This window comes from Saccopteryx bilineata, chromosome 3, assembly GCF_036850765.1.
Source record: "Saccopteryx bilineata isolate mSacBil1 chromosome 3, mSacBil1_pri_phased_curated, whole genome shotgun sequence".
NCBI classification, from domain to species: Eukaryota; Metazoa; Chordata; class Mammalia; order Chiroptera; family Emballonuridae; genus Saccopteryx; species Saccopteryx bilineata.
In genome coordinates, this window is record NC_089492.1 from 279009486 (window position 1) to 279023237 (window position 13752).

Below are 13752 nucleotides of genomic sequence, written 5' to 3' on the forward strand. Positions count from 1 at the left end.
TGTCCCCCAGCCAGCAATGTTCTTCAGACACCAACAGGTTCCCTCATCCCTTTCTTCACATCTTACTGGGAAAAAAAAAAGTCACCTTCTCAGAATAGCGTGCTAACACCCCATTTAAAATCGCCACCTCCCCACCTTGTACCAGCATTCTCTGCTCTCATTGTCTGCTGTACTTTTCTTCATTGCCACTTGTCACCATTTGTTTTCTCATTGCCACTGTAACAAATGACTACACACAGTGGCTTACAATGACACAAATTTATTATCTTACAATTCTGGAAGTCAGAAGTCTAAAATAAGTCCACAGGGCTGCATTCCTTCCAAAGGCTCCAGGGGCGAATCTCTTTCCTTGCCTTCCCCACAGGCTGCCTACATTCCTAGGCTCACGGCCCCTTCCTCCATCTTTAACACCAACAGTAGTGTCTTCTCTCTCTGATCTCCTGCTTCCTCTTATAAAGAGCCTGTGATTATCTTAGACCAATGGTTCTCAAAGTGTGCACCAGGGCGCACTGGTGCACCCTAGAAGATTTTCAGGTGCACCCTATGGTATTCCAGAGAAATATGTGCCTGTTGGGGACCAAAAAACCAACAGGGTTTTTTAGAGTTTAGATCTTTGGGGGACAGAGGTGTGGGGAATTGGCTGTAAACTGTCTGCCCAACCCCCCACCTCACTTGCCTGATTAGGTTGCAAAGGCTGTTAAGCTGTGGTGCTGGATTGTTTACACTACCCCCCATGTTCCCCATAAAGACCGGAGGCAAGTTTCTTCTATCCTTTGTTTGGTGTAAAATTAAGATGGTATGTATGGTGGGGGTTTTCTGCACTGAACACAAGTAAAAGTAAAAAGAGAGGAATTCTTCAATGTATTGACAAGGAAATGAGTTTGCCTTTCAAATATATGGCCAAACATTGAAGAAATCACTAGGACACATCAGGCTCATATTTCTCATAAACACAAGAATGAAAAAACTTAACACATTTGTGTTGGGACTTGCCGAATTTACTAACTCTTACTAAGAATGTATTGAATATCTATATATATAAAAAGATAACATTTTTTGTCTTTTTTTATTTTTAACCCCTCTTTTTTACTAATTCTAAAAAGCATAACTCAAAAAATGTAACATAAAAATGTTTTTTAATGTCAGAATAAATTTAATTTTGTTGTATTTATTTCATTTAATTACCATAAAAGCACGCTTGGACTTTATATTTTTTCTTTAATATTTGACTTAATTATTATAACATATTTATCAGAAATTTGTATATAGTGTATCTACAATTATTTGTAGGATTTTAAATGTGCCCCGACTTCAAAAAGTTTTGAGAACCACTGCCTTAGGCCCACCTGGATAATCTAGGGTAATGCCCTCATCACAAGATTCTTAATCCCATCTGCAAAATCCCTTTTGCCATGTAAGGTGACATATTTACATAATTCATAGAGATTTGGAAGCAAACATCAATTTACCACACCTTCTGATAAACCATGTTTTCTTTTGTTTGCCTACCATCTGTCTTCTCGAGGGCGGGACTCAGGCTCCTCCAGGAGGGCGTTTGTCTGTATCCCCAGTGCCTGCAGCTTTCAAGGCTAGTAGTAGTAGGTGCTCAATAAATGCACTTGACCCTTGAGCCATCTGGGGATTAGGGATGCCAACTTTCTGTGCAGTTGAAAATCCATGTATAACTGAAGTTGGCTCTCCATATACGTGGATTCCCAACTGCATATGGGAAATACTGTTTTCGATGGATTAAATCCTCAGATGCGAAACTGGGGGATATGGAGGGCCAACTGTATATTGAAAAAATTCTGAGTTAGGTGGATGTTGGTCAAATAAGTTTGTAAATATGATATATATGTTTGCTCGCTTGTGACTTATATTGGGTGTGGGGGACAGGCTATAAGCAGGCCAGGTCGTTGTAGCCTAAGGTTTGGTTTTGGGACTAAGCTTTTCCCCACACCCTTGACTGATTGTATGATCTGGGTGGTGCACTCTTATGAGGAATCCAATTATGCCTTGGATAAGTGACTTTGTATCAGAGACTTCCTTGTTTGTATATTGGATGAAGGGATTTTGGTTTTCTACACTATAAAGTGGGACAGACCAGGAGCTTGGACACACAGTTCCTGCTATCACAATTGCAGGGGCTTCCCTGATCCCTGGCCCTTCATGGGAAGAGCTGGTTTTCTGCTTTTCCCTTGTCTTCTTTTGTGGTTTGCCTGTCTTGGTGAGACACCAATAAATAGGATGGCCCCCCATCCTCTGACTCTGCCATTTCTTTATCGTCTGCCCGAATCCAATGGGAACCTGCATGTGCATGGCCACGATGGCGGCTCCTGGCCTTACAGTGGACCTATGCCGTCAATCACATGTTGTTCAAGGGCCAGGTGTGTATGTGTGTGTGTGTGTGTGTGTGTGTGTGTGTGTATTTAACATTTTTATTTATTTTAGTGAAAGAGGAAGGGAGAATGAGAGAGAGAGAAAGAGAGAGAGACAGGAACGTTGATCTGTTCCTGTATGTGCCCTGATCGGGGGTTGAATCAGCAATCTCTGTGCTTTAGGATGATGCTCTAACCCAGTGGTCCCCAACCTTTTTTGGGCCACGGACTGGTTTAATGTCAGAAAATATTTTCATGGACTGGCCTTTAGGGTGGGACAGATAAATGTATCACGTGACCGAGACAAGCATCAAGAGTGAGTCTTAGACTGATGTAACAGGGAGTCTGGTCATTTTTAATTTTTTTTATTTTTCTGAAGTTGCAAACGTGGAGGCAGTCAGACTCCCTCATGCGCCCGACCGGGATCCACCCGGCATGCCCACCAGGGGGCGATGCTCTGCCCATCTGGGATGTTGCTCTGTTGCAACCAGAGCCATTCTAGTGCCTGAGGCAGAGGCCATAGAGCCATCCTCAGCGCCCGGGCCAACTTTGCTCCAATGGAGCCTTGGCTGCGGGAGGGGAAGAGAGAGACCGAGAGGAAGGAGAGGGAGAGGGGTGGAGAAGCAGATGGGCGCTTCTCCTGTGTGCCCTGGCCGGGAATTGAACCCGGGACTCCTGCACGCCAGGCTGACGCTCTACCACTGAGCCAACCGGCCAGGGCCAGAATCTGGTCATTTTTTAAAAATAAAACATCATTCAGACTAAAATTTAGATATAAATAAAATGGAAATAATGTAAGTTATTTATTCTTTCTCTGTGGACCGGTACCAAATGGCCCACGGACCGGTACTGGTCCACGGCCCAGGGATTGGGGACCACTGCTCTAACCAACTGAGCTATCCGGCCAGGACTCTGCTATATATTTTTGATGAATGGGCTATGGCTGTTGTTTGTATGTTTGTTTGTTCTTGAGATAGGTACCCCCAGAAACAGTGGCTGCTGTTTGAAAGCGCCTGTGTGGCAGGCAGTGTGGACAGTGCCTGGGCTGGCTTTGAGGGGGACATCGGGCAGCCCTTCACGGGAGGCAGGCAAGTGGGAGCTGAGCTCCCCTTTCATCCACCGTTTTTTGTAGGCTGCTTCAGTGCAATTTGATTGAATTCTTTGATGTTTACTGAGTCTGAAGGTGGAAGGCTTGGTTCCACCCTGCCACTCCAGGAGATGTCTAGAAAGAGCCTCATCTCCCTTAGATTTGAGCCAGAGATTCATCTTCCTTCTGGCAAACAGTATTTTGTTACCATGGCAACTGAACTTCTAAAAGAACGAATGTCAAGTACCATGAGGATCCTAGTGCTCATGGCAACCGCCATTGCTGCGTATTTTTGGGAGAAAATGTGTCTTGCTTTCTTCCTGCCTGTGAGTTGGGGAGCGTGAAGGTGAGGTTAGCAGCACCAGGTTTCCTCCCAGATTTGATAAGACGCGGAGGGTTTTGGCCATAACACGGTCAGAGGCTGGCTCCCTCCCCCAATGCAAAAGCAGCTCTTTTCTACAAGGTCACATAACCAATGCCTTCCCCCCAGTGCTTGGAAGGGGGCCTGTCTTCTGTCCCTCTTTTCTTTGATGCTGCTCTAATCCCTGGAGACTTGTGTGGGTTCTACCAGGGCCATGGCCATACATGGGAACACACACACACACACACACACACACACACACCTGTGGGCTGAGGATCTGAGAGGTGTAGGCATTACCATTCACCCATTCTTCCATTTATTTGCTAATATATATTCCCTTCATAAATATTCACTGAGAGCCTACCCTGGGCCAGACTCTGTGCTGGGGCCTCCGAGGCAAATAGGACACGATTCAGGATGTGCTCCTGGGCTCTCCAGCCCAGACTTACAGGGGAGGTACGTAAACACATAAAGTACACAGCAGCTTGAAAGAAAGGCGTGCAGAAGGCACAGGAAGGAAGGGAGTAATTAACTCTGGCAGAGAGGTTGGTGGGGGTGGAAATCAAACAACCCAGCCTTGTTTTAGGTTCTTTTACAGAGAAGATTGGCCAAACTACATCCATTTGAGGAAGATTTAAGAAAAGGTCTCTTAACAAGTTTCTCAAAGGAATACTGACTACGCCATGGCCTCAATTGAAGATGTACATTTTCTCCTTATAATGTTTCTGAAATCAAAATGTATCTTATGATCAATGTACGTATATATATTTTTTTATTTTATTTTTTTATTTTTTTTACAGAGACAGAGAGTCAGAGAGAGGGATAGATAGGGACAGACAGACAGAAACGGAGAGAAATGAGAAGCATCAATCATCAGTTTTTCGTTGCGACACCTTAGTTGTTCATTGATTGCTTTCTCAATCAATGTATATATTTAATGAAGTGTTTCTTTCCCTCCCAATTAAATTAATACGATGTTTTCCCTTTTCTCATTGAGAATTCTCTTGGCCTTCCGCTCCTTCTCACCTGTTCTATACAGAGTCCAGCCTTTCCCGTTAGAGGCAGGGCATGGGTCTGGTCAGAAGGATTTCGGGGGCTTCTCTGCATTGGGTGGCAGCTTGGTGTTTAAGAGCATGGGTTCTGGAGCCAAATTTCCTGGGTTCACTTCACATCCTGGCTCCATCGCTTCCTAGCTGTGTGGCCCTCTCTGAGCCTCAGCCTCTTCGTCTGTAAAATCATAAGATTGTGCCTTTAGGGCTGGTTGTCCTTCAGTCCATCCATTCAGCAAATATTCATGGAGCATCTACTGTGTATCAGGTACCACTGAGGAGCTGGGGATATGGAAGTAGATATGGGATATGGAAGTAGAAAAGATAGAAAATCTCAGCCCTTGTGAGCTTACATTCTAAGGCAGACCAATGATAAACATGTAAATTATTGAAACAAAGCAAGGAAGTGAGTAGGGACAGCTAGTACAGGGGAGTCAGGATGGTAGTTGAGGCCAGGTTCAGTTGCAAATAACAAAAAAGCCAAAACAAAACAAAAAAGCCAAAAGAATTGTCTCTTTAACATGACAACAGTTTACTTGTCTATTATAGATGTGGGAAGTAGTGTGGCTTCATAGCCACTGGGGATCCAAGCTCTGTTTATTGTTGCTTTGCCATTCTCAACACCTGGCTTCTAACTCATGAACTATGATCACTGCTGGAGCTCCAGCCATCTTGACTGAATTCCAGCCAGCAGGAGGAAAGAAGGGAGTACAAGAAGATGTGCTTCTCTCCCTTTAAGAACATTCCCTAGAAGTTTGATGTGAGACTTCTCTTTCCTCTCCTTTGTCCAGAACATAGATACATGGTTGTACCTCTGCAAGGAGAACTTGGAAATGTAGTTTTTTATGTGTCCAGCTAAAAACGAGAGGTTTATTACCAGGAAAGAGTGGATTGGGGTACAATTAGCTGTCTCTGCCACAGGTTATCGCAGGGATTTGATTAGATAAGGCATACAAAGGATTTGGCCCAGAAGAAAACACTCAGTAATTATTAGCTACATATTTCGACATAAAGTTTTGTTAATGTGTGTGCCCTTGGGAGCTAGTTGTACAAGGTAAACATTGAGCAGATGGAGAAATGGGGGCTTAGGTGTCTTGGGTGATTGATTGGTGGCCACAGAACTGAGAGGTGGCAGATCCTGTCTGGTGGGCATTGAGCGGGTCTGCCTGGAAACGAAGAGGTGTGTCAGGGGTGACTCTGAGGAGTCCTTGAGATCTGACCACGCCCCACATGACTTGAGTCTCTGGATCCAGCCAACCCTGAACTTCTCATTATTTGAACCAAAGTGTTCTACGTTTTGCTTAAGTGTAAAGCCAGGAGTCAGAGCCAGGGCCATAATCACAGCAGCCCGGCCCATGCAGGTTCGCATTGGATTCAGACAGTCGGTAAAGAAACAACGGAGCCACAAACTGGTGGGCCATAGTCTTTAATCCTAGCTTGCACCCGGCGGGCAAGTAAAAATACACACTGGGCTCCAAAACCCAATCACATTCAGTGCTCACAAAGCCACTGACTTATCCGAGTTTCCTAGAATCAAAGGTTTCTAGCTCACCAGACTTATTCACCTCTGTTCCCCATCTCCTTTCTTATCCCAGATACAAACTCTACACAAACTGGCATCTCACTCAGCACTCCGCCATCTTGGCTGCTTCTCCTGGCCTCCTCCACATGGCCTTTTTCTGCTCTCTAATGCTAATCCCAGGAACCAAGAACCAAGTCCCGTTTTGCCTCCATTTTATAGTGTAGAAATCCAAACCCTTAATCCAATATACATAATAGGGAAGTCTCTAATACAAAGTCACTTCTCTGAGGCATGATAGGATTGTACCACCTCACACCAAAAAGGGTGGGACAGGCTTAATCCCAAAACCAAGCCTCAGGCTACAACAATTCTCAACACACATTAATATCACCTGGGCAACGGCCTCTTTAACAAAGTGAGCATAATACATTTTATCTGCCCAACACTTAAGTGCATTACAATTGGGCTTCTGCGCTGGTCTCTGAGAGAGCTCTCATTAATGAATGCAGTTCAGTTTTTTTATCTGTGTATCTGTTAATCCTCTTGGTGGTGGTACTTACCAGTGGCCAGTTCACTGGGATCACACATAAGGTTCATCATCTCATTGACAAGAAGTTCAAGAATATAGTGTCTTGTCCTGGCTGGATGGCTCACTTGGCTGGAGCATTGTCTTGCAATGCAGAGGTGAATGGTTCAGTCCTTGGCTGGGGCACATACAGAAACAGATTAATGCTTTTGTCTCCCCCTTACTCCCTTCCTTTCTCTTTATTCAATAAAAATAAAAAAATAAAAAATAGGAAAAAATAAAGACAAAAAAAGGCAACAGAGAATAATTTAAAAAAAAAAGAATGTAGTGTCTTCAGGCACAGTTAGATCAAAGCTCTGGCTTCACTTCTCTGTGACTTTGTCATTCTCCATGTGTCCGTCTTGGTGGCAGCAACATGGCTTTAACAGTTGCATTACCTTCAGATATATTGGTCAGAGGCAGAAAAGGGATGTCTTTTCTTGTTTCTTAAGAAAAGATCTCCTGAAGTCCCTCAGCAGTAGCTTACCTTCTAGCTCATTGGCCAGAACTAGGTCACTTGCCCATTCCTCCGCCAGACCCTGGCAAGGGGAACAGGACTACCACGATTGGCTGGGGCTTAGGCCAAGCTCCACCTCCCTGTAGCACATGGTTCCACAGAGGATCCTACATTTACCCCTTTCTCTTCAGTATCTACAATCTGTTTTCTCTTTAAGTTCCATTCCATTTGCCTCACACATAGACAGCTTCCTCCTGTCTTGAGGAAAAGATGGCCTCGCACTCTTTCTAGTCACCATAATGTCTCTTCCTTCCATCAGAGCTAGGTGGGCTCATGGTTGGCAGAACTCCAAGGAAGTTACTGAGATGTGCCTAAGGGTTCCACAGACAGCTTTGTCCTCAGGGTGGACAAAGGCTCAGGACAGCGGAGTCAGGTCTAAGGAGGTGAAGTGCCAGGGATACAAGGTAGCTGATGTAGAGCCCTCGTGAGGCCATGGGCTTTCTCCACCAAGGGAATTGTGCAGGCCAAGGCTGCTGTCCCTCGGAGTCAACGCAGAAGGGCTTCTGTTGGGAGTCAGTTTGGGATGGGGTTGTTGATTCATTAATTTATGTATCGAACAAATATTTATTGAGTACCTATTGTATACCAGGTACTGGGCTAAATACTGAGTACAGCAGTTAACAAGACAGATACAAACTCCTGGGCTCATTCGGCTTAGAATTTAGCAGGGAAGATGGGCCCTAAGTGAATAATTATACACATAATTATATCCATAATTATGGTAAAATGACCCTCAAAGTTGCTTCAAATCAAAGATTTATGATTCTAGCCTGACCCTGTGGTGGTGTAGTGGATAAAGCATCTACCTAGAATGCTGAGGTCGCCGGTTCAAAACCCTGGGCTTGCCCGGTCAAGGCACATATGGGAGTTAATGCTTCCGGATCCTCCCCCCTTCTCTGTCTCTGTCTCTCTCCTCTCTAAAATGAAAAAATAAAATCTTAAAAAAGGATTTATGATTCTGTATGTAAAATGCTTGACTTAGTGCCTGGCACATAGTAGGTCTTCATTAAATGCTACCTGTTTAGTCAAATAAGTTTGTAAATATGATATATATGTTTGCTCGCTTATAGTTTGCATTGGGTGTGGGGGACGGGCTATAAGCTGGCACAGTCCTTATAGCCTAAGGCTTAGTTTTAAGACTAAGCCTTTCCCACCCTTTTAATACTAAGGTCTTTTCAAAACTAAGCTTTTCCCCACACCCTGACTGTTGCATGATGTGGGGTGGTACACTCTTATGAGGAATCCCATTTATGCCTCAGATAAGTGGCTTTATATCAGAGACTTCCTTATTTGTATATTGATTTAAAGGCTTTAATTTTCTACACTATAAAGTGAAGTAGACCAGGGGCTCTCGCTCGCTTGGTTTCTGCCATTAGCATTGCAGAGGAGAGGCAGCCAGGATGGTGGAGTGCTAAAGGAGAAGCCAGAAGCCAGTTTGTGCAGAGAGAAGGAGATGGAGAACAGAGGTGAATAAGGCTGGTGGGGCCTTTGATTCTAGGAAAACTTGGATGTGTCAGTGGCTTTGGGAGCCCTGAATGGAAAGGGAAGTGTTTTCCCACTGTGTGTATTTCTCACCCGCCGGGTGCAACCTAGGATTAAAGGTAATGGCCCACCAGTTCTTGGCTCCGTTGTTTCATTACCGTCTGTCTGAATCCAATGCGAACCTGCACGGGCCAGGCGGCTGTGATGGTGGCCGTGGCTACTGGCCTTACACTACCACTATTCCCTAACCAGAGAAGCTGATGGCAGTGCTGTTTTCCTCTGCTGAACTTCTGTTTTATTCATGTCTCTGTGTTACTTATTTGGCATTCAGCCATAGTTTTATTAAACTTTTGTTTATCTTGTAACTACAATAAACATTTTCCCCTCAGAAACTACAATACTATCTACCAAATGATGCTGAATAAATTTAATTGGTTAAAAAACAATTGTTCAAATCCATCCGCTTCGTTGCCTATGTTTTTGAAAGGCAAACAGATAGGAAGAACACAGATAATAATAGGAGAAGAATTGCTAACATGCCTACAGCAATTTCCCACACACCAGCTTATCTGGCTGACAGCAGTCAGAGCGGGAGTGGGGGTATTACCCCCTCTTCTGGCTGCCAGAACGAAGGCTCAGAAAGCGAAGTGGTTTGCCCCGTACCCAATGGACCTGATTTAATCTTCTATTTTCAAGTAGCTTGACTTGAATCCCAGCTGGAATAGAGACGGGAAACTGAGATTCAGAAAGGTGCTAGAACTTGCCAGAGGACACATGACTAAGTAAATTGCAGATCTGATTTAGGACTCAGGGTGCCTGACTCCCAAGCCTGTTCTAAATGATCCTTTCCTAATTCCCAGGGTGCCAGATGCCGTCCACTGACCAACAGGTGCTGTTAATAACTAAAGGGGGGAGGGCAGTATCCTACTGGACACAGGTGAGGCTGGGGGTGATGGTCACAGGGCCTGCTGGCAAACAGTAAGTCTGAGGACTAAATGGGCCCCTAAATATAGACCAGAGTGGGTCCACAGTTAGCTTCGGTGCTCCCCTTAAATCTCCAGACCCTCATCATTCCTTTATCTCCCTACTGGAGGCCCCACTCGGGTTAATATCCCCCCACCCCGCCTTTTAATTTTAATTTTTTTTGCCCTCTTCATCCTGTGCTCTTGGCGCCTCCTTGTGGCTGATAATATTTACTGCAGGCTTGACTTCACTTGTTCCTGGGAAAATCCCAGAGATTTTAGAATGTGGAGATGGAAGGACACTTGGGAGATTATTTTACAAACAATCTCCATTTTTCCCCAGTATAATTCTGACTTTCAGACAAGTTTCCAAAATGGGCTTTCATTGTCTAAATCTTTGACTAGGAGTGACGCAAATGGTTCCGGGTAGGAAATGACCCCATCCATCACTAAAGCTGCTCTTAGGGCCGACAACATGAACGAAATAAAAGTCGGTATAGTATAGTGCTTGAGCGTATAGCTCTGGAGAAGGATGAAAGTGGATAAATCCTGCAACTTCACCTCAATGATTTTCATCTGTAAAATGGTGATAAAATAGTACCTAACTACTTCGTAGCAGATGTGAGGATGAGGGCGTGGAGCGGTGCCGGGAGAGCATCGGGCCTGGCACGCCATATGCGAAGCTTAACGCAGATGGATCACAGACTTACACGTAAATCCTAAAACCATAAAGCTTTTGGGAGAAAACATGGTAGAAAATCCATGTGATCTTAGGTGAGGCAAAGATTTCTTTGATGCAACACCAAAAGCATGACCCAGCAAAATTTTGATGAATCGGACTTTATTAAAATGAAAAACTTCTTGTCAGAAGACAATTTAAAAGAATGAGAGGTTGCACCACAGTATTGAAGAAAATGTTTGCAAATCACGTTATCTGATAGAGGGCTTGTATGTGAAATGTTCAAAGAACTCTCAATCATTAGAAAACAAAACAACCCAATTTAAAAAAAAAGGGAAACAGATTTGAGCACCCATGAAGACATGGCAAATAAGCACATCATGAGATGGTCCACGTCATTAGTCGTTAGAGAAAATGCTAATTAAAACCATGATGAGATACTATTACATACCTATTAGAACATTTACAATCAAAAGGCCGATCGTGCCCAATGCTGGTGAGGGTGTGGAGGATCTGGAACTCTCCTACACTGCTCGTGGGAATGTAGAGTGGCACAATCATTGTGGGGAACTGTTTGGCAAGTTCTGAAAAAGTTAAACGGACATCTACTGTGTGACTCAGTCATTCTAGTACTAGGAATTCACCCAAGGGAACTGATGGCATATGTCCATACAAGGCCTTGCACATGGAAGGTGGACCAGCTTGCTGACCTCTGGACAACTTGGTCCCTCCCTCTTCATCAGACTTTTCACAAACTGCCATGAATTATAGTATTTTGATTGCTTGCCCCATCTTCTCTACTGGATTGTACACCAACACATTTCCTTTTTGCCACGGTTGTTAGGAAGCTCACAGTCAAGGATGGTGCCCAGTTGCAGTGATGAGCTCCCATTAGGTGCCTACACCAGGTAGTTTCCTGCTTCTTTTAGCTGATGTTTGTTATTGGTTGATTTCTTCCTTTCTTTTAATGTTTATTTTATTGATTTAGGGAGAGGAAGGGAGAGAGCAGGAGAGAGACAGGAACCTCTGTTCCTGTATGTGCTCTGACTGGGGACCGAACCAGCAACCTCTGTGCTTTGGGATGATGCTCTAATCAATTGAGCTATCTGGCCAGGGCTTGGCTTATTTATATATTCATGTTTTAAGTTTAGATTTTTCCTCTAATCTCAAACATACAAGTCTGTCTTTTATTTTTTTATTTATTCATTTGAGAGAGGAGAGAGGAGAGAGGAGAGAGAGAGAGAGAGAAAGTAGAGAGAACCAAGGGGGGAGGAGCAGGAAGCATCAACTCCCACATGTGCCTTGACCAGGCAAGCCCAGGGCCCTGAACCAGGGACCTCAGTGTTCCAAGTCGAGGCCCCATCCACTGCGCCACCACAGGTCAGGCTATATATTCACTTTTAACATAGCTGTTTTATGATATAGTCCATTTTAAGTCATCTCAGATTCTTTTTACAAACAGGTGGAGTTTAAATCATTATTTAAAAAGTCTCTTGCCTGACCAGGCAGTGGTGCAGTGGATAGAGTGTCAGACTGGGATGCCGAGGACCCAGGTTCGAGATCCGGAGGTCGCCAGCTTGAGCGCGGGTTCATCTGGTTTGAGCAAAGCTCACCAGCTTGAGCCCAAGGTCGCTGGCTCGAGCAAGGGGTCACTCGGTCTGCTGTGGCCCCCCAGTCAAGGCACGTATGAGAAATCAATCAATGAACAAGTAAGGAACTGCAACGAAGAACTGATGTTTCTCATCTCTCTCCCTTCCTGTCTGTCTGTCCCTATCTGTCCCTCTCTCTGACTCTCTCTGTCTCTGCCACACACAAAAAAGTCTCTTTAATACCTTGTATGAGGTCAGGGATATGTCCTGCACATTGTCCCTGTGTCCTACTGGATCTGGACAAATGCATTGCATGGAATAAATGCTCATTAAAATATGTTGAATACAGCTTGGCCTGTGGTGGCGCAGTGGATAAAGCGTCAACCTGGAAACACTGAGGTTTCTGGTTCAAAACCCTGGGCTTGCCTGGTCAAGGCACATATGGGAGTTGACACTTCCTGCTCCTCCCCCCTTCTCTCTCTCTCTCTCCCCTCTCTATAATGAGTAAAAAAAATATGTTGAATACAGTAGATAACTCCTAATTATAATTATGTTAGGAGCTCTCCCAAGAGAAACTTTTGTAAGGACACTGAGTGAAAAACATACAACTGTCAACATCTTTTCTATTTTCTCTTTCCTGTGACTCCTCTCTGGCAATGCCAAGACGCCCATTTCCCTCCTCTATTTGATGCCTGGATCCTGCCGAGCATCTCAGTGGATAGACCACCTAAGAGGGCATTTAGCTAGTGACTCCCGGGGAATTTTTGCTTCTCTGAGAGAACAATGGCATGTGTCTGGAACTCAGTGCTTCCAGAGGTGGCATTGTCCTTGGTAACCGCAGCTCTTCCAGACTTGCTCTGCCTGGTGCCTGAAGAACTGACCTTACTTTCTCGAACTTAGAGGCTGATCTTTAACTTGTGATTCAGTGAGGACAGCCATTCTGAGCTGGGAATGGTTCCCCAGGGACATCTGGCTGCAGCTGAAACTGCCCATGGCTCATCATCTCTCCTAACAAGGTCCACAGTGTTCCCAAATGTCCCAATAGGACCATGCTCAGTATGGCTAATGGGGGATTTCAGCCTTTGGCAAAAAGTGGCAGGGTTATATAAAACCAAACTGTTTCATTTAAGAGTGATAGCCTTTTAACAAGCTCCCAAGAAACCCATAAGGACATTTTATATAGATTGTGTTGGTCCAGTGGGTACAGTCTTGTATTTTCAAGAATTTAAAGCATAACCTGCCTGACCAGGTGGGGGCGCAGTGGATAGAGCGTCAGACTGGGATGCGGAAGACCCAGGTTCGAGACCCGGAGGTCGCCAGCTTGAGTGTGGGTTCATCTGGTTTGAGCAAAAAAAAAGCTCACCAGATTGAGCAAGGGGTTACTTGGTCTGCTGAAGGCCCACGGTCAAGGCACATATGCAAAAGCAATCAATGAACAACTAAGGTGTTGCAATGCGCAACAAAAAACTAATGATTGATGATTCTCATCTCTCCGTTCCTGTCTGTCTGTCCCTATCTATCCCTCTCTCTGACTCTCTCTCTGTCTCTGAAAAAAAAAAAA